The following is a 21410-nucleotide window of genomic DNA, read 5'->3' on the forward strand; positions in this document are numbered from 1 at the left end:
AAGCCTTTGGCATTCTAAAGTATGTGGGTTTTCCCTGTGATCAGAAATTCTAAACCGGTACTATGATATGCAAGGAAGTATCATCACTGAAAACTTTAAATACATACTAAACAATCACTGTCTAAAACTCTTGACTTTGTTGTTTGAAAGGAACATTTGAAATCTGCTTTATGTTGACGACCAGTTACCATATAGCCTAACTATATTGCTGTGACCCCTCGAGGCAGGGCACCCTTATTGTCAGCTTTTGGAGGAACAGAACATGCTTTTTGCATGTTCTATCTTTGTCTTTTTAGATTACTGTTCTAAAACCATGGGCATTTGATCACAATTTGAAAATAAAGATGGGAAGCATAACGTAAGCAGATTTACTTTGGATGAGTGGTTTTTGTGTTGCCCTATTCTCTCCTGATAAGTACTTTATAATTTCTAGGAGGCAATCTGGAATCTTTGATCATGTAAGCATGAAGTTTAGCATTAGATACAAAATAATTTGTTCTCATCTATCCACTTTATAATCGCTCTAGTAGTGAACAAAGAGGCCAAAAATTCTCAGGGCAATTTATAGTTAACATCCTAAAACACCAAGAACAGAAATGGACCCTTTGGGTCCATAAGCTAAATGGTATGACTCATCCTAATTATTCATGGAAATTAGTAGATTTCTTTTCATTAAAAATAATTCCCGTGGTCTAGAAAGATGGCTAGGTGGTTAATAGTGCTTGTTGCTGTTGAAGGGAACATGGGTTCAGTTCCCAGTACACACATAGTGGTTAAGAACTGTCTTGTTCCAAGAAATCTGACACCCTCTTCTGGTGTCCATGAGTTCTTGCACATAAATGGTACACAAACCTCACACATGCACATTTACACATACAACTAAACCTAGAAATAAAATGTAATTAAGAATAATAATTTCCAAGTTCTCTGTGAAAAGCAAATAAGATTTTTTTTCCATTTTCACACTCAACCTATGTGTGTATGTGTGTATCTTGATTTTTTAAATGTTAACATTTAGACAGACACAATTAAACTGGACAGAATAAAATAAAAATAAACAAGTCAAAGACAACTAAACTTGATTCTATACCACCCAAATGTCTTCTTAAAAAAAAAAAAAAACTATTCTTTTGATTTATGTCGCTGCTAGAGTAAGCCCCACTGATAATAATCCAGTCATCATCTCTGTACAGGTTTGCAACTGAATATAGTAATTATATATGTCAATATATGTATATAGTAAAAAAGGATATTGTAAACATTTACTTTTTATTTGGAGCAGCTACCTTTGGTAACAAAAAGTCTACACACTTAGTGCTGCGTAATGGCAGTGACTTGCCTGATGGCATGAGCAAAGGGCCCTGAAAGCATCTACCAGCCTCATATTTCTAAGTACCCTTTATTGTGGATGGGGCTGTTTGTAAACTTCATTTCCAATTCTACCTCTTTGTTGTTTGAGGTAAGGTCTGAGTATGGAACCCTGGCAAGCCTAGAACTCGATTTGTGGTCCAGCCGGCCTTGACCTTGCAGTGATTCTTCTGTGTCTCTCCCCCTTCCACATTTTTGGCTGGGAGTACAGGAAGAAACAGCCATTCTGCTTTTGGATTTTTTTCTCTGTTCATCTTAGTTATTTAAAAAGACTTAAGATGTTGCCATAAATTGACCTGTAGAGCATGGAAAAACTTTCTTTTTGTTCCCAGTTTCAGTTTATCTCTGTTTGGGTGATATTTGGAAGAGGGGAGCTGTTAGGATGTTCAAATGTCGAGAGCACTTTCATCAGACGGTCCATTAGTCAGTTTCCACAATGTGAAAATCTGGGCATGTTCTACACAGCTGTCATTTAGCATTCTCACCCATGAAGAGTAAAGTTAAAGGAGGATGGAAACTTGCTATTTTTCTGTTTCAAAAATAAAACAAGGCCAGGAGAACTGTCACCGAGTCACTTTCCTCAGAAAAGCATTGGCTGTCAGCCAAAAAGTGAATTGAATTGTAAGTGAAGAATACCCTCATTGATTTTAGCAGGACAAGAGAGACTAGCTGGGGACAAAACATGGCAGAACTTAAAAATGAAGTAGGAAACAACTATACATGAGCTTACACAAGAGCTCACACTGGCATCTATCTGTAAAAAGAGATGTAATTTACCACTGGATTCTATTGTGAAATGCCTAACTAATGGCCACTTGTCTTATAGTATCTAATTCTGGTACCTAATCTCTAGGAGAGTGGTTTCTTTGTTGGATTATAAATAAACGCCAAAGGAAATGCAATCAGCTGCAGTGGCAACAGTAAAAGGAGCTCACACCAGATGGCTTTGCTTTCAGAAACTTGGTTCATGTTTCTTTGGTGCTGATCTAACTCAGGTGTTCAAATGGAAGATGAGAATGCTGCTGCTGACCAATAGCATCAGCTTTTGCTAGAACCATGTGATCTGGCAGGTAATGCCACAAACTGGCATGCCCAAAAATCACCAAGAGACCCATTCCAATGTAAAAGCAAAGAGTCTTTTATTGTTTAACGAGTTAACTGTTTTAACTCTGGCCCCTCATCCATTTGTCATGGCGGGTGGAGTGAGAATGGCCCAGAGAAACTGTGAGATGTGGGGAATTTATTGGGGTGTGCAAGGGGAGTGGCTAGGGGTCCGAAATAGTCTCAGGATTGGTGTGCATATGGGCTTGGGCGACCTGTCCTGTGTTGATTGGTCAATTGGTTGTTATGACCCATAAGCCCTCCCAGGGTGGTTGCTATGCTCTGAAAGTTACTGTTACTCCACTTTTATGTAAAGCATGCCCAGAGCCATAAAGCACATTCAGAGTCCCTCCAGCTAACTTCTGATTGGTTCCTTGCCACATGGAGAGTATCTGACTTCCTAGTGACTAGGAGGTCAGGCAAGCACATATTGCTGAGTCTTTTCTGCAGCCTGTCATAGCTGCTAAAGCAGGAGGATAGGAGAGGGTCTGGTACCTCCAAAACAACACTGCTGTTGTAAGCATGTCCTAACAGTGATGCTTGACAGACTCAAAAAGACCTCGTGTAATTAAATAAGGAGTGGGATTTCTGTGGATAAGAAAGGGTTAACAGCAGTCTTGTGAGTCCCTTTCTCCCATTATCTCTTTGATCAGCTGTTCATAGGTGGAAAGCACTTCAGAGTGAGTTTCCAATTGAGAATGTATTCACATTTACATTTCCTGAGGAAGATCCTATACTGAGACAGACAGCTTTAAGCATCCCATTTGGGTAGACATAGATGTTTTTTAAAAGAAAAAAGTGGCCAAGATTCTAAAGGCAATTAGAAGTGTAAAAGCACAATGAATTGTAACTTGAAAATAAAAGGGCGATTTATATAAATACAAATGGAATTTTCTCCCAAAGCATGAGAAATACCTTTGCCAAAGTGGTTTTTTTTTAATTATCAGTCAAGAACATTAAACAAACTATACAGTAATGCTAACATTTTTTGTGGGAAATTTTATAGATCTAATAGGAAGTCATAAGAATGGTATGGACAGGAAAGCATACATAAAAATAAGGAAATGCTCAAATTTTATGAGGATAGGACATATTTCATTAAAAAGTAAACAAAAAATAAATAGGGACTCAGCAAATTGGCAATTGGCAATTAGTTCTTCAAACTAATTTTAATAAATACTAAGCAATAAAATGATAGTCTATGCCTAAAATGATAGTCATGCCACTTAGTGTTGGTCAACACTACAAAATAAATTCGACATGTTCATTAGTATCACCCTAGTTCAGTCCCAGAAATAAGCAACATTATATGGGCTAGACATGGAATATTAATTCAAAATTTGGGAGCCACTGGGTTTTGTGTTCTAGAGGAGAAGGGACTCAACAAGCATATTTTAATGACAGACATTTCATTCCAAGGAAAATGAGATAAGGTAACTTTGTCTCCTTTGTCTCAGGATTCTGTTTTCACTGGAAAATCAGAACTACTCTCTGAAGAAGTATTATCTGTACAGAAGACTAAGCAGAATGGAACTGGGTAAGGGAACAACTTAGAAGCCTATATCATGTATTTTATGACATGGCAGACATGGCAAAGATGGGACTAGAACATTGTCAGAAAAAGGGGAAAAGACAGAGGAAAAACTGTGTTCAGACATATGCATGGTACAGGAGGAAATTACTAAAAAGCCTATGGGTAGAATTCTTTCACGTTTTCCCTAAACATGCAAGGTACACTTCAAAAGGGTCATATGACTTACATAGAAGCCTAAAATGTAAGAGTAAAGAACTATCTTCAACATAGCAAACAGTGATCCCTCAGAGTTCTGATGACTGCCAGAATACATAACTGACAATTTTCTCCCATCCTCAGCAGAGAACCACAGTGAGTGAAATCAGTTATCAGAACACTGAATGAGGAAGAACTGTGTAAATGACAGAAGCTAAATTGTTCCCACTAGCAGTTACAGTAACTGCCCTAGGAAAGCATAAAGCATGGAGTCACCTGGTGGTATGATGAAAACTACAGAAAACAAAAGAAAATCTAGTTTGTGTGATGGCTAATGTTACATTTTAATTTTAAGTTACTGTGCTTAAGAGATCTATAAAACAAAACACCTCTGACCTATAAGCCACACTTGCCCAAGGAGAGGTAACTTCCTGGAATGCTGGGAGCTGTTGCTCATGTGAGATAACAAGGCAAGTAAATAAGCCAGGTTGCCCTGACTGCACAGGACGCCCTTGATGACACTGTTATGCCCAGTTCAAGGAACCCCAAAAAGTCCACCATCAAGGAGGTGACCCACCAAATGCAAGAGCAAATGTTTCTTTTATTGTTTAATGAGCTAACCCTATTAACTCTGGTCCCTCATGTTTTCCTCATGGCATGTGGAAAAAGAAGGGCCCAGGGGAACCAGGAGGTGGGGAACTTACCGGACAGCATAAGGGGAGTGTCTGGGGGTGGGCAACAGTCTCAGGATTGGTGAGCTTCCCGCCTATAGATCCTCCAAGTTCGGTTGATATGCTCTGCAAGTCCCTGTTGCGTCATTTTTACCTTAAACCACGCCCAGAGCTACGAAGCACATCCAGAGTCCCATCAGCTAACTTCTGATTGGTTCCTTGCCGCAAGGAGGGTATCTGACCTCCTAGTGACTACAGCAGGCCCAGCAAAGTCAGACATGTGCTGAGTCAGAGCCCTACATGTCTTTTCTGCAGCCTGTTATGGCTGTTAATGAGGAGCTGTCCCTTCAACACACAGGCAGGAAGTATATCAATATATGTGCTTGCTTCTTATTGAAAGGCGGGAAGGAAGTACATAGCCTTGTGAATTGTGCCTCTCAAAGCCCCTGACTTATGTAATTTGGTGTCATACTCTGAGCATGCGTCTCAGGTATGGACCTGGTCAGTATTAATGGTCCTGGCCAGTTTCTAACGAAGACTATTATTTGTTAAAATTTATTCATAGTCAGACTGGTGAATCTCTGAACGACCCCAGACGGTAACAGCTTGCTTTATGGTGCTAATAACCACAAATAATCACAAGGTTCTCAGGGTTTGCTGGCAATGCTTCCACACTCTACTCAGAATATCGCTTAAACTCATTAGGTTTGTCATAAAAATTTCCAAAAACATTAAATTCCTTAACATAAAAAATACACATTCCCTGGGTTGTAGTGTCACACACCTTTAATCCCAGGGCTCCAAAAGCAGAGGTAATGGAATCTCTGAGTTCTAGGCCAACCTGGTCAACAGAGCAAGTTCCAGGACAGCCAGAGCTACAGAGAAACCCTATCTTGGACAAAAACACCCACAAAAGTGAATATTACATTTCTTTTGCCTTCTGCTTAATGTAGTCACTATCAGAGAACTATACATGCTTGACAGATGGCTCAGAACTGAAGCTGAATCATAGAAGAGGCTACTCAGTGACTTGAATACTGTATAATTGAGTAGAAAAAAACAACATAGTCATTAGTAGTGCAGAACAATTAATATAAAGTGTTGTAATTATATCTATAAGTGGCCTTCTCTCCACCTTTCACATAACAATTCCAAAGCGTATATATATTTACATATGCAGAGAGGCATGAGACAAAGACAGAGACACAGAGAGAAAACTTGAGATGTCAACGAGGCTGCTAAGGGTGAAACTCAGCTTTGAAACATCCCAAAGCAAACACTTCAAAGAAAGTAGATGTCTTCCTGGAACACTGCTTCCTTGGCATGTTATCAGCAAAGAAAAAGAAACCAAATGTTATCACTTTTGACAGAGCACACACCATATGAAGAGAAAGGGGCTGGGAGTGAATGAAGAGATGATACTGAAAGCCTCAATTTGTAGCTCATTTGAGGAGTGCAGCCTTGCAGAGTTCTTTCCTGCAACAGCTCTTTGTTGGCAGGCCAAAGAAACGAGCACTTTTAGCATTACTAAATGCTGAGTGAATGAAAGAAAAACAGGAAACCTCATTAAATGCTGCCAACAGCTTTAACTCATTATGAATATACTCATATAGCAACCAATCATCCAATAATGGCATAGTGATTGTGATAGCAGCTAAATATATCATATGAAAGCCGGCGGCACACAACAAATCTGTTGCATGGAGACATTTTGAAACATTTAGTTTTCATTTTGTGAATACTTTATGAAATTTGACTAAGTGAAATAAATTGACATGGGAAGAACCTGCACAGAAAATCGAATGATACCAAAAAGTCTCTGAAATTGCCATCATTGTTTTGTTTTGTTTTGTTCCAATCTATAAACTGCACCTCCTATATATCCTTTCTGCTACCGATAGTAGACTATGCTTTTCCTGGTGTTCCTATCCTGCCTAGATCTATCATTTTGACTTCTACCAATATGTTTATTATAGGGTTCTTCCTTGGCTGCCTCTCCCACCGTTGACTTCGGTGTTTTCTTAAGTTTGTTGCATCAAGCAATCTTAGATCCTTTGGCTACCCTACCCATCTTGCAGTGCTCGAAACATTTGCTTTTCCATTTTTTCTTTTCAATACCTCAGAGGGACATTTCACCAGGGAATTATAAACAGTAAAAAGAAGCACAAATAACACCAATTACAAATAAGAAAAACTGACAATCCATGTACATGGCACTTGCAATTCAGCTAAGGTTACAGTGGTGACTGTGCTGTCTTATTAGTGTCAGGGAGGGCTACAAGAGGACACAGAAATTTCAGCTTTTAGTCCTGTGTAAGTAAATAAAAATTTTCAAGCATACTTGAACACAGAGTGAGGAGGAGGTTGGCAGTGTCATTAGGAGTGAAGTTTTTCAGATAAAAGAAAATGTAAGGTGGGGAATACATTGTTCGTGAGCCCTCTCTGCAGAAAAAGCATTGGGTTGCAGCTACTGTTAAAGGCTGGTGAGCCTACCAGTAAGTAAACAACTGAAGGCAAGGATTCTCCCTTTCTCTAAACCTATCAATACTGAATAATTCAGCAGTGAACAGTAGGGCCCTGACCCCTTCTCCTAGCTATAACCCCAGAGCTCATAAGGCAGGAATAGAGGGAGCTATTGGGGCTCCCTGGCTAGTCAGTCTAGTCAAAATGGCAAGCTTCAAGTTCACTGAGATCCCCTGTCTCAAAGTAAAGATGAAAGTGATAGAGGAAGACAACCAACACTGACATCTGGGCCTCCATATATTATGCATAGGCATTTGTGCCCATGTATACACACACACACACACACACACACACACACTATATATATATATATATATATATATATATATATAATATTTTTGGTCTTTAAAAAGAAGGAAATTTATATTACTGAATTGATAAATCTTGAAGACATAATTGTAAAATAGTCCAATCATAACACAACAAAATCAGGATACATTTCTGTGCAATTAAATTCATAGGTGGAAAGAAAATAATGCTTTCCTGGAGGTTGGCAGGGGACAGTTGAGGACTTTGCATTTACAGGACAAAGCTCCAGTTTTGCAAGATGAAGATCCCTGTGTCTAGTTGGTGGTAAGAGTAGTGGGGGGCCTGGGGGCGGGGCGAGATTACTCCAACCCAAGCCTGAATTGAACTCTTAAAATTCATTACTATGTCAATCTTTACTACAAGTGTTTCACTCCCCTTGTTAAAAATATTTGAATGTATGTTTCCATCTTAAGATTTAGTCTCAGGGAGTCATCATAGAAAAGGCATAGATAGACCCACAGAAAGATTTTTTCTTTACTTAGCAATAGGAAACTGATTAAACATAGAGTTGTCCATGCACACAGTGGAATGCTACTTATTTATTGACTAAAGGTATTTGCACGTGTGTTTGTTAACACAAAAAAGAGCATGAGAAAACAAAACTTGACATCTTTCAAGGCACCATTATAGGAAGGAAGCTCATTTTTGTGAGTATAGAAAAATTTGTGGGCCAACATCTCCCCCCTAAACCTACATAGCTACAAGACATACATTAGAAAGTAGAACTAGAGGTAAAATCCTTGAATTGCAACTGTAACGTGGGTTACAAATGAATTTTCACTTTTATTATGTTTCTTTGACCGTGAACACAGTTTACTTAAATATTTACAAAATATAAAGTTCGTTTCATCTCTGAAAGTCATTGCAATTGGAAATCTCATTCATAAAGGAGTGAGAATCTTGAAGACTTGAAAGGTCATCTGAAGCAAGTAGCTAAGAAAGCTACTGGCAATTTCTCAGTGATATTCTAGGTTGGTACCAGAAGCCCCGCTCTGAGATCTGCTGCTGAGTTTGCAATATGTGCGTTTGCTTTAAGCATCCTGTCAGGCAGTATTCATCCAAAAATCATGCCCTTACCACTAAGGGAAAATGACTGTCATTGTGTTGTTCATAAGTAATGCACACACTTGTACCCCTGGGGAAGCATGGCCGTGGGCAGGCTTTCTTCTGCTCCTTGTAAATGTGCCTCCTATAGGACTGCTCCTTACCCATCTTTCCCTTTCTGAGTCCAAGAACTGCTGGCACAGATTGTCTCCTTTGCTGCAAACCCAATTCACATTTGATTCACCTGCTGGCAGCTTCCCAGCCCTCTGTAGACAAGCAGGACTCGCTGAAAGGGAGACTTCAGTGATTTTTTTTTCTGGTTGTTTATCAGCTGTTTTCAAGCAGTGGAAGTGATCTTGGCAATGCTATTCAAAGGGATCTCTTTTCCCTTCTCCACTGTCCTTTGAAACACAGCCTCCAGTCCGTGTTGATGTTTATTTATGCTTCAGTCTGGTGTCTGTAAGACCTAAGGAAGTCATCAAACCAAATTTACGATGCTCCTGTGCAGAAACAGTACAAAGCATTGGACAAAAATCAATAAGGAATGAAGAAACAAATGTTTAAGAGCAATTAAATTACAGCGTTTACAATTTCCAAGTAGAACTAGAGAAAGCGCTCAGCGGGGAAGCAGCAAAGCTCAACTTGTCTTCACATGGCCTGCTCTGGGTATGTAGCCTCTGTGTTTCTAACAATAGCACTAGATTGGGGAAATCTTTCATTTACAAAGAAACAAATTACTGTCTCAAGCTCTAAATTCCCAGAGATATGAAGAGTTGAAGAAACCTATTTTGTTAAGGAAGTTGTAGGAAGGTAACTTAGGTGAGGACCGAACTCTGTGGTATAGCCAAGAAATTAAATGTGTTTTCAGAAAGCTGAAAAGCAGGAAAAACAGTGTGAGCTCAGAAAACAGCTAGCATCAAATAGAAAAAAGATCCATGGACAAACATGTCAGAGAGGAACCCTTAGTGACACTGCTGAACCTGGGGATTTTAAAGAAGAGAGGGGTCACATGTTCAAATTCAGTGGTGCTACTAGCTTTCCCATGTGGCACTTCTGTCCCCAGTGCATCTACCAGATGCAGCAACCTCATGTAAAGGATGATCTGAGGGAGGGAAGGGAGGAGTGACCAAGGCAGGAAACTTTCTAAAGATACAGCCAGGCCAGCAACCATTGAGAGACAGTGAAGAATTGAGATGCGGAATGGGGCAGCTCAGAAGTAGCTATAACTCAATGTGACTTTCCTAAAACGCAAGAGGAAAGTTTTAGTGATGACAGAAACAGACTAGACCTGGCACTAATGAACAGAGACATCTGACTTGTGGCCATGAGTTCTAGTACTCTAACAATTGTCCTTGTCTGTGTTTTCCAAGCCAGATATTACTGAGGCTCTGTGTTTGGAGAGGAGAAAGACCTGAGCCATGATGAAAGACCCCATACAGTGCCACATATCAAATAACTGGCAACAAGGGAATCAGAGCCAGCTGGGGTGGACTCAGCTCCACATCTGTCCAAAAAGTGATTTTACCTATTTGCAAACCCACCAAATATCCAGAAACCCTCCATGCCTGATCTAGATACATTTGGAACTTACTAATGGGCTGCTATATCAAGAGTGGAGCCATCACACCTCCTTGTCATAGCAAATGAAAATTACACTGTGTGCCTCCCTGCTGTCTAATGACTAGTTTGGGAACTCCATGGGTATGACAGCCTGTTTCTTTTCAGTCAATATCTCCTCACCAGCTCTTTTCCCACCAACAATCTTTGTTCTTATTTAGTGAACAAAAGATGAGTTCCTAAAGGAAAGCCTGGTCTTGCCATTTTTAAAATGAATATCCATACCTAATCTTCTTTGCTCCATCAGCTCTAAAAGGGATTTTACATTGAAAACAGCTGATAACGTTCAATTTAAAGAGGCTTTTCCTGACTTAAAACTTAATATGAATAATCCACATTCTCACAGAAAAATTGGAAATAACAGATAAGCAAAGAGAAAAAAAAATGAAACTATCCCAGGACCTCGAGATAAGTCGTATTAATGTTTTCACATGGAGAATACTTGGCTGTAGATAATGTGGCATGAGCTGATCTTTTCAAAAATTGGGCATGGTGCCAATGAGATGGCTCACCGAGTAAATGCACTTGCCACCAAGCCAGATGACCAGAGTTCAATCCTAAGGAGCCGTGTGGTAGAAAGAGGGAACTGACTCTGACAAGTTGTCCTATGCTTTCCATGAATGGATGGACACACACACACACACACACACACACACACACACACACGAATAAGTAAATAAATGTGAAAAAATGGGTATGTACAGGGAACTGAGCCCAACATAAGTGTCTTCATCAAAATTGCTGTCATATGGGCTAATACTGTGGTAGCCTGTCTAAAAAGGGCCAAATTCAACTTGGTCTGAGGAGATCAACAGTAACCATGTCCTCTGAAAAGCTTCTATAGGAAATTATTGTTTTCTTTCTGTCTTTTTCCACATTTGGGGAAGTAAAGAAACCTTTTGATGTCTGACTAAACTGCTGAATTTTATGCACAGTGATTTTAAAAAGGCATTAACAACCAATCACCTCCAAATTATTGTTCTTGCTACTGACATAAAAGTGAGATGGTGAAATGTGTTTGGAAATACAAACATCTGTACATGGAAATACAGATATCTGTTTTCATCTGTATTCCAGTCTAACCTCATTATACAAATGAGTCAGTAAGGACCATTCTAACACATACAATTTTGCAATGTAGCTGACTTAATTTTTCTGTGGGTTCATAGCAAATAATTCCTCTTTTGGAACAGTTCTTGAAAGGGGGATGACCACACTTTAAGGTTTATTTTTAATGCCTGGTCCATATTTGCTAGTCCCCTATTTTGTTTATTCTCTGATGAACCTGTAGCATCCACATTAATCATAAACAGGCAACAGTATCAGTATTTAAAAGGTGTCCCAGCTTAGCTTAAAGATGTATTTTCAAGGACAACTATAGTGTCAAATAGATGTCAACACCTAACATCTATTATAACATTCAGTCAGGTCCTCTATGTTCATTATCTCATACTAATTAAATATTATTTTACAGACCATGGACTGAGGTCCATGGAAAGTAAGGGGTGTGCTCAAATACATACACAACTAAAAAAACAAGAGTGTAGATTTATTTGTTCTTTAAATGTATTATTTTAAAATTAGCCCTCTGGATAATAAGTTCTGGAGATCTATTGAATAGCATGGTAATGATAGTTAATGACAATGTCATAAATACTTTGGAGTTGCCAAATTTCTTTAATTATTTCACAATTTGCCAAAATATCAAAACAAAACATCAAATTGAGGGTTATAAATACATAGCAGTTTTACAACTGTCCCTTAAAGTTAGTGGAAGTGGAAATCATTCATTTAAGCACTGTAAACCACCTACTTTTTAAAATTTTTTTTTGAGAATTTCATACATGAATACTGTATTTACATCATTCCCTCCTTTTCCCTTTTATTTCCCCACCCCAGCTCTTCCTACACCCCTTCACTCTCTCCAAATTCATGACTTCTTTTTCCGTGTGTGTGTGTGTGTGTGTGTGTGTGTGTGTGTGTTAGGGCTGACAAATTGGAACTTTGGAACTGATGAAGCCAGGAATGCTCTGGGAATGAAGGTAGTGAGGAAAACACTGCACTTTCTATGTGTAGCCTGGTAACTTTGAGAAACAGAGTTATTCCTACAAAAATAAAAAGTGCTTAAGTATTTGTACATTTCAGTTTGCACTTTGGGGTGTCTAACTTTCAGTTGGGCCATGTGACTTCAAAGAAAGTTTTTTTGCTAGTCACGTTATTAATGTTATTTATAGTTTATTATTATTTTCACGATTGTTAGAACAATTTATTTAAGCACGTAATTGGTATTAATAATGAGATGGGATTATAGCAATTAATTTTAACTTCATCAATAAATTGGTGTAAGTGAGTTATATTTTAGAATTCGAGTTCAATACCTTTTCTATAAAGTAGCTTAAAGTATAAATATAGAGAGTGCAGTCTTAACTATATACAATGGAATTTTACGGAAATGTCTGTTCTCCCTGAACATGCCTACTGTTACTGCTGCTCAAATTTGCTTGGTCTTTTTAATGAAGCTCAACTACTATGGGCCCAGTGAATGTTGAATATTTTTATGTTAGTCTATGCTGTGCATCTTTAACTGTGAATTTGTTCTGTTTCCTTTGGGCATTTTTCCTTCCTGCCTTCACACACTGCATAATCTTCCCACTAATTACACATTCCTCTAAACAATACTCCTGTCACACTAGACATAAGTTTCCATGGCATGTTTAACACAGAGATACCTGTGGCCAAGGACAGCTGTTTATAATGAAGTAAATGGTATTGGACACTGACAATTTTTGAAGCTGTTCCCTGTTCTGCTCAAGTTCTGTTAGGAAACATGTTGTCTGAATGCATATCCTTATATATTTTCCCAAAACCCCTGTAGCACTTCTCATTTTAGATTAAGGTCTTCAATTCAGTTTGAGTTTATGTTTGTGTGGAGTGAAAGATATGGATCTACTTTCATTATTTTGCACATCAATAATCCAGTCTGCTGGTACCATGTGTTGAAAATGCTGTCTTATCCAATGTATGTTTTTGATGCCTTTGTCAAAAGTTAGGTGCCCAAAGCTATGCTGGTTTATGTCTGGGTCTCTATTATGCTGCATTTGTCTATATGTTTATGTTTGTGCTGATTACATGCTGACTTTATCACTATGGCTCTATAGTATAGATTGAGGTCACACATGGTGTTATCTATACCTATGTTCTTCCTGACTAGGATTTCTCTGGCTATCAGTTGTCCCATGTGTTTCCATGTGAATTTTAGGATATTTTTTCTAATTCTTCCCAATGTTATATTTCAGACAAGATTTCTCTGTGAAAGTTGTCAGATTTCACTGGCTAGTATGTAAGCCCTAGGTATTCTCCTGCCTCCACCCCCACAGTGAAAGTGTGTTTACTTTGCCCTTGACTATGTATAACAGATTCACTAGGAATGACAGGTTCAAATATACTTCCCTTCAGTTTTTATAGTGTCTCATTTTCTTCCTACATTTGGGTCTGTTTCTCATTCCATTGCTACCTGCTTTCTCAAAAGTACTTTTGAGTTTGGCATTTGCATAATAGTTTGAGTGTGTTGATCCTCCTCTCTCCTCTGTTCCCCCATGTCCCAGGCCTCTTATATCTTTCAACTCCCTCCACCTCCTTCTTCAAGCCTTCTTTGTCTTCTTTCATGGCCCCCTCTCCAGTTTGGGGCCTATACCCACATCCACACTCATTCAAACTCAAAACTAGAATTTGCATATGAGAAATAATATGTTGGATTTGTCTTTTTGAGTCTTGATGGTCTCATTTAATAATGTAATTTGAAAAATTGCCTATTTTCCTGCAAACTTCAAAAATGTATTTTTCTCTATGACTGAATAAAATTCTATTATATGTATGTACCACATGTCCTTATCCATTAATCAGCTGATGGAGAGCTAGGCTGATACCCTGTCATATGACTAGGGCAGCAGTAATCAAAGACCTCTGTGGTAAAATATAGATTTCTGTGAGTATATGCCCATAATTGATATATTGGGTCATACAGTAGATCTAGTTCTAGTTCTTCTAGAAGCCTCCAATCAAATTCCATAGAACATGTACCAGTTTATACTGCTACCAGCAGTGAACAAAGGACCCTGTTTCCCCATATCCTCCCCAACATTGGATGCTTTGAAGCTAGTCATCCAATGGAGGTGCCACTGTTAATGTATTTCTTTCCAATGGAAGTTGTAAGCATCTTCTGCCTCATTCTATATGTTATGAAATACATTTGACATTTGCCTAAGTCTTAGCGTTGTTCCCTTTATTGAGGCTACAAGTCAAGAAATCCTTCCAGGCTGTTTGCTAGTGCAAAAATCTACTCTATTCTTTGTTGTTCTTCAAATGATGGTTTGCCTCTGTTTCCTGAGTCTCCCTGACTTATCACACACATTTTAAGTTTTGGTACTTTCATGCTTTCTTAACTACAAACTATGCTCTACCAAACTACAAACTATGCTCTACTTTGATGTGCATGCAAGTCACCTGGACATCTTACACAAAGAAAAGGTTCTGATTCAGTATTATACAGTGTGGCCTCAAATTTCACTAACAACACATTTCCTGGGATTCCAGTGCTTCAGACCAGAGAGCTAGTTTCGATAGCATGTTTCTATGTACCAGAGGCACAATAAAATTTTCTGCAGTCCAACAATATGCAGATCTTCCTCTACTACTCACTAGTAGGAGCCACTGGCCTTGGGAAAACTGACCTAATCTCTTCGAGAACCAGCTTTCCCCTGTACACACTAAAAATTTTCAGCCCTCCTAGATCTGGCTTCCTATAATAACTAGGTGTGATTTTTAGCCTGCAGAAACCATAGGAAGCATGAAGCAAAAAAGGATAACCCTGGGCATCTGCAGTCAGGGTTAAGCTTTAATGATACAGGGCAGAGAGTGTGCTGGCACTCATATCGACATCAATAGGAAGGGCTCTGTTCTCAGCTTCTATCTCAACCATAGTGTTGCTTTTTGAGTTGAAGGGATTAGAACAAAGTGTCTACACCTGCCTCATCCCTACATGCAAGTGCACCCTGCCTGCAGAACAGGAACAAGCATACCCCACTTCAATAAAGAGCCACCTGTGGTGTCAGCCACAGGATAGAAAACAAGTAAATCATGCTGATTGTGTAGTACGTTAAATGAGTCAATGACTGTTAAAAATAATTCATGAGGGCAGCTCTTATAGCAGAAATTGTAAAAAGTCATGAGCAGAGAGCAAGAAGACCTTAGTATTTGCATAGAGAGCTTATTGCACTGAGATCATTTGTTATAGTAGCTTTGAACAGATGGAAAAGATAGGAAGGAAGGAAGGAAGGAGGGAGGGAGGGAGGGAGGGAGGGAGGGAGGGAGGGAGGGAGAAAGGAAGGGAGGGAGGAAGGAAACATTGATTCAGTAGCTCTTTCATGTCATGCACTAAGCAAATACTAACTTGTAATGTTGGTTCCAACAAGGTTGAACCCAGAGCTTCCCACCTGCAAGATACCAGCTCAGGAGAAGAGATCAAGTCATAGAAAATGAAACTTCTCTTATGCAGCTCCAGATCCAACCTGAGGAATTAATCCCTTCCAGTTTTAGGCTGGGTCTTCCCACATCAGTTAACAGAATAAAGTCAATTCCCACAGATGTGCTCACAGGCCAACATAGTTTAGATAAACCCTCATTGTGATTCTCTTCCCATGTGAATCTAGATTGTATCAAGCTGACAATTAAAGCTAACCATTGCACCAAGTAAACGACTCAGATTTTATTCTTTAGTTTGAGAAGCAAGCTCTCATTAAATGTTTTTGAAAAGAGTGATATCCATCACTGAAGTAAAAAGTGGGATATATATAGATAAAATGGGATAGCTGAGAAGCCCAAATGAGCTTTGTGAGCTCCATACAGGGGTCCTAGCCCAGTTCTGCTTTGTGACATTTCTACTTCTGTCAAATATCATAGGCAGAAGAAAGAGGCTTCTACCAAGGCATGTTCACCCCAAACCAGTGCTTTTTAACAGCAGGATCAACAGTAGGAGAGATCAGAACTAAAATTTCCAGAATTTTGAACAATGTAAAAACAGTTTTAAAAGAACTAATAGTTAGGCCATCTATTATGTGCTAGTATGTGCAAACAGTCTATTTGCAGGAGGCAAGAGATGAGGTTGAGGCAGGGTCTCTTCCTTTAGCCCAGGCTAGTCTGAAGTTCACTGTGTATTCCAGGCTAGCCTCAAAACTCACGGCAATCCTCTTACTTCAGCCTCCCAAGTGCTGGTTTCTCAGACATGCATCTCAAAATGTGATCAAATGACTCAGTGCATAAGTCAGGGCTAGGATATAGCATTGTATCAGTCAGCTACTCATGTATATAGTAAAGAACCCCAACCTTCCATGGCAGGAAATCTCTAAGTAAGCCTTTATTCCCAAACTCATATTTCTGGTGTCACCTGGGTGATAGCTTTAAGTTGCAGGCATGTAAGTGAACTGAGAAAGCTCTGATCCATGTCTGTCTTCTCCTAGGACCAACAAGTTCACCAAGTATGCACTGCTTGTGGCAATGACAGAAGTACCACCATAAAGGTATATTTCAAATACTCACCTATATTTTCTCCAGTAACAGTGGCCAAAGTAAATAACATGCCATGCCCAGCATCAGGAGCCATGAGAAATAAAAAGGGGAAATGAGAACTTACTGAATGACCACACAATCTATTACTGTCTTCGATGTTGCTTCTTTTTATACTCTTTCTTCCCATATTCATCCCCATATAAAAAGTCACAAAAGTCTCATGTAATTATGATCTAATATTGAAAGTCTTGGACTCTACACTAGGTCTGGATGTGGTTCATATTAACCCAAAGACCTCTTCTGAAAGAAAATAAGTCATCTGACCAACACAAACTGAAATTTATGGTTGAGACAGTGACTGACACTTAAAGCTTATGCACTGGTCCAGGACTATTGGAAAATGGTGAATCAGATGGTTGGATTCAAGTGTGTGCTTCAAGGGGACATTGGATTCCAGACCCTTTCCCTTTGCTGCCTGGTACCTTGAGATGAACATCTTTGCTCTATTGTGTGCTTTTTACCACAGGGTTCTTCCCTTTTCTACTCTCATTGACATGCAGTTTATTGTTTCAAATATTGTTGGTTTCTTTTAGAAACCAAGGACAGTCAGGTGTGGTGGCACATGCCTCTAATCCCAGCACTTGGGAGGTAGAGGCAGGCGGTTCTCTGTGAGTTGGAGCCAACCTTGTCTACAAAGCAAGTTCCAGGACAGCCAGGACTGCTATACAGAGAAACCTTGTCTTGGAAAAGCACCCTCCTCTCAAAAAACAGGAAAGAAACCAAGTGTGATTTTGAATTTCTGGTCTTCCTCCCTCAATCTCCTGAGTACTGGGATTGTAGACATGCACCACCATAGTCTATTTTATGCCGCACTAGAGATGGGACCCAGGACTTTGTACATACTGAAATAGTATCCCCCTATCCTAGTAACATCCATGTGTGCTGATGGGTAGCTTTTTAAAACTACATTTAATTAACCGGATTCTGCTTTATCCTTGTAGTTAAAGCCATCCTTGAGATCCCATTCACAAAGACTGTATTGCAAAGAGATGGACCAAAATTAAGCCTAAAGTAGCAAACAGGCAATTTACAAAACAGAGCCGCAGAGACTCAGCAATGGGGGCAGAATTAATGATTGTGTATAAGCAAGGCAGCTAGTCTTGCTGCTGCTCTCCCCAGTGCAGTAAAAGAAACTCAATAAAGATCTTCAAAAAAAAATTCATGGGCCAAATCACTGAAGCACGGGGAATATTATCAGTGAATAAGAACAACCACCAGTGCCTCTACCTGGGACCTTGGTGTGAAGAGAGCAATTATGAGACACTCAATTAAAAAAAAACTGAAGGAAATGAATGTTCAAGATAAATGTCATGCAATTATCTGAAACCATACCCTCTCACAGAACCACTGGGGATCAGAAAATGTGTTCAGCATCATCTGTAGACCTTCACATATCGATATGCAGACCCACCAGTGACGAATTTAAATTCAGTTGACTAAATTATACTTTTGATCCTGTCTCTGCCATTCTTAGCACCAGAAGAGGCTTCAGATTTCCTCCCAAATAAGATTAAAAGTCAAATCGCAGAAACCCCACACCTCAGCCCCATCCAACTATGGGCTATTCCCTGGATGTGACTTTGATTCGCTCTGTTCCCTGGGGCCTCATTGAGCACTGCATTATCTCCAGCCTGAATATGACAAGTATTCCATCACCTTTAATTCTCATTCCCTAATTTTTCAAAGCCTCATTCCAATACCAGTTCCTCCACAAAGCCTTTCCTAATTACTCTGCTCAGAATTAGTATTGCCTTTTCATAGTTCTTTATCCCTCATTTGGGGGCAATAATGGTAATTATTCCCAAATCATGACCAGAGTCTTGATAGGTCTATGTCTGACTCCTCAACTGGATAGCAAGCATCAAGAAACAATGGGAAAAGCCTTTTCTCATCCCATTCTTTACACATGGTATCATGGTTCTAAATCCCCCATGACTCAAGGCGCCTACCAACTAAATTATGTGTTAAGTGATTCTGATTTTCCAATATGCTGAAACCCAATCAAACTTAGGTATACATCACAACATTAATTAAGCTATCCCTTTATTTTTCAAAAAAAATGGATTTACAATTCATGATCTCCAGGCCCTTCGGAACCACCTTTCTGAATACTTTGAAGCCAGATTATGTCCATATAGTTGAGCTTCTATGAGCAATGGAAGTCATGGGGGCTCTGTAGTATACACCAAATGATTATGAAAATGGGAGCTATGGACATGCTCACTCACAAAAATGTAGATTCTTTGAGGTTGGCTAAGGAAAGGTGATTCATGTGCCAGAGAAGAGAAAAGCTCACAACCACAGTTGCCAAAATAATGAAATTAATTAAAGAAAAAACATTTCTGGAGATTTATTTGGTTGCTACCTTGAAACTTAAGTATATTTTAATAAAGCCAAAGATAATGCTCACGCTCTTAGAACTCACTACACCTCATAACTATGAAGACCTGGTGATATGAACAAACAAGTTTTCTGAGGGAACTTCCTTGAGGAAAATGATGCTGAAGTCTTCAGGTCATCACTGCTTATATAACCTGGGTTCCAAAGATGCAAACAGCAATTAGTCCCTGACTGGTTGCAATGGAAGAGATGAGATTAGGAAGACTGGGGTGAACTAACTATAGAAAGGAATTGTTCTAGCAATTTTCTCATGGTGGTGAAAAATCAAGAAAAGCCATATTCAACATTTTGTTCTAGATAGTAGAGGTTGCTTGGCTTTGGTTTTGCAGTGGTGTAGTTGTGATTTCAAATGTGTGGTAAATCTCCCTTTGGAGTGATGAACTCTATCTATATTTGTGTGGACGTGGTTTCTGATTCTTATTCAGCTATGTTCTCCAAACATAATTCAAATGCATCCCTGGTTATTTGTTGGTGCTAAGAGCTTGAAGAAGTCAGGCCTGTGAGATGGCTCAAGGAGTGAAGGTCCTTGGTGTAACATGTAAGGACCTGAGTTCAATCCCCAAGACCCACATGGATGGCAGAAGAGAGAACCAATTCCTGCAAAAGTTCCTCTGAGCACCACACGTACTTCATGCGAGTGCGCAAACACACACACACACACACACACACACACACACACACACACACACACACCTGAACAAATAAAAATGTAAATATAGAATTTTTTAAAAGAGTGAACAAATTATTATCCAATAAAATCATATTTCTGATGTTGGCACCAGAGGACAGCTTTCTAGGTCACAGGTTGGTGGTAGTGTCACTAGCCCACTGGACATGTCCGGCAGCCTGTCTCTGTTCTCTGTACCCTCCCATTGCCTCACGGGCAATGTCACCATCTAGGAAACCTCTCAATACTGAATGAGATCCACTGAAAGTGGCCTAAATGTAAATGTCTGCCACAGGATGGGAGAAGAATTGAGTGAGCATGGACATTTGCTGCCACTGTTCCAATTTGTTCCTTGCCAGTTACCAATAAACCCATTCCTCTTTAATATATATATATATATATATATATATATATATATATATTACATTTTTGAGAGTAGGGCTATGCTCAATTCTACTATTACCTCTGAATGAGTTAGGAAGGAGTCATCAGACTTTGGTTAGTTGAAAGGAATAGTCCTAACAGTAATGATCTTAGAGAACGTGGGATAGGTGTGTGTTACTGACATAAACACACATTTTTTTTTAAGTCGGTTTTCTGTGTTGGCTGCGATTTCAAATCTCTCTCCTAATGTTCAGGTTCTTTATCTTATTTCTGACACCATCCTTCAGATCTTTTCTCTGTATTCTTTTTATCATAGACCTCTCCCAAAGAAACCCTGAGCTACATGAGTAATCCTGTGGCTCTGGTCTCTATGCACTATTTGCTTTCTGTTGTCCCACTGCTGGTTCCTCAAGACCAGGTACTTAGCTGCCTTTAAAATGTTTGCCTATCTGGTTTGGTTTTTTTCTCCCATCCAGCACTCTAAAGCAAGATTGGCTATTAAAGGGTTGCTTCTAGCCATCTCTTTTACACACATCTTGTCTCTGAATCCTTCTGATTAGATTTCAGGGCATGGTCTCCTCCCCACTCCCTCTTTGTGATTATCTGAGGCTCTGAGGCTCTGAGGCTCTGAGGCTTTTCTGTTTGTCCCCCAGTGCTTCCCCCCCACCCAACCCCTATCTTCCCTCTAATTCCTGCAGTATCGTTACAGTCCCCATACCACCCACTGCTAGTATTATCTTTCTAAAATGCAGACATGATTATATTATTTCTCCGTTTAAGAGCCTCTGATTTTCCCATTTCTTCACAATTAAACCGGCAGTAGAGTAGTTTGCATAATAGAGAAATCTATTCTTGACTCAGCTGTGTCTTCCCCTGGACTATTATCTCTAATCACCTGCAGTGGCATTTGTTCCTGTTGATTTTCTTTCTTATATGCTGTGACCACTCAGAGCACCCTCAAGCTCTAGTTCAC

The sequence above is a fragment of the Cricetulus griseus genome (assembly GCF_003668045.3).
Source record: "Cricetulus griseus strain 17A/GY chromosome 1 unlocalized genomic scaffold, alternate assembly CriGri-PICRH-1.0 chr1_0, whole genome shotgun sequence".
NCBI classification, from domain to species: domain Eukaryota; kingdom Metazoa; phylum Chordata; class Mammalia; order Rodentia; family Cricetidae; genus Cricetulus; species Cricetulus griseus.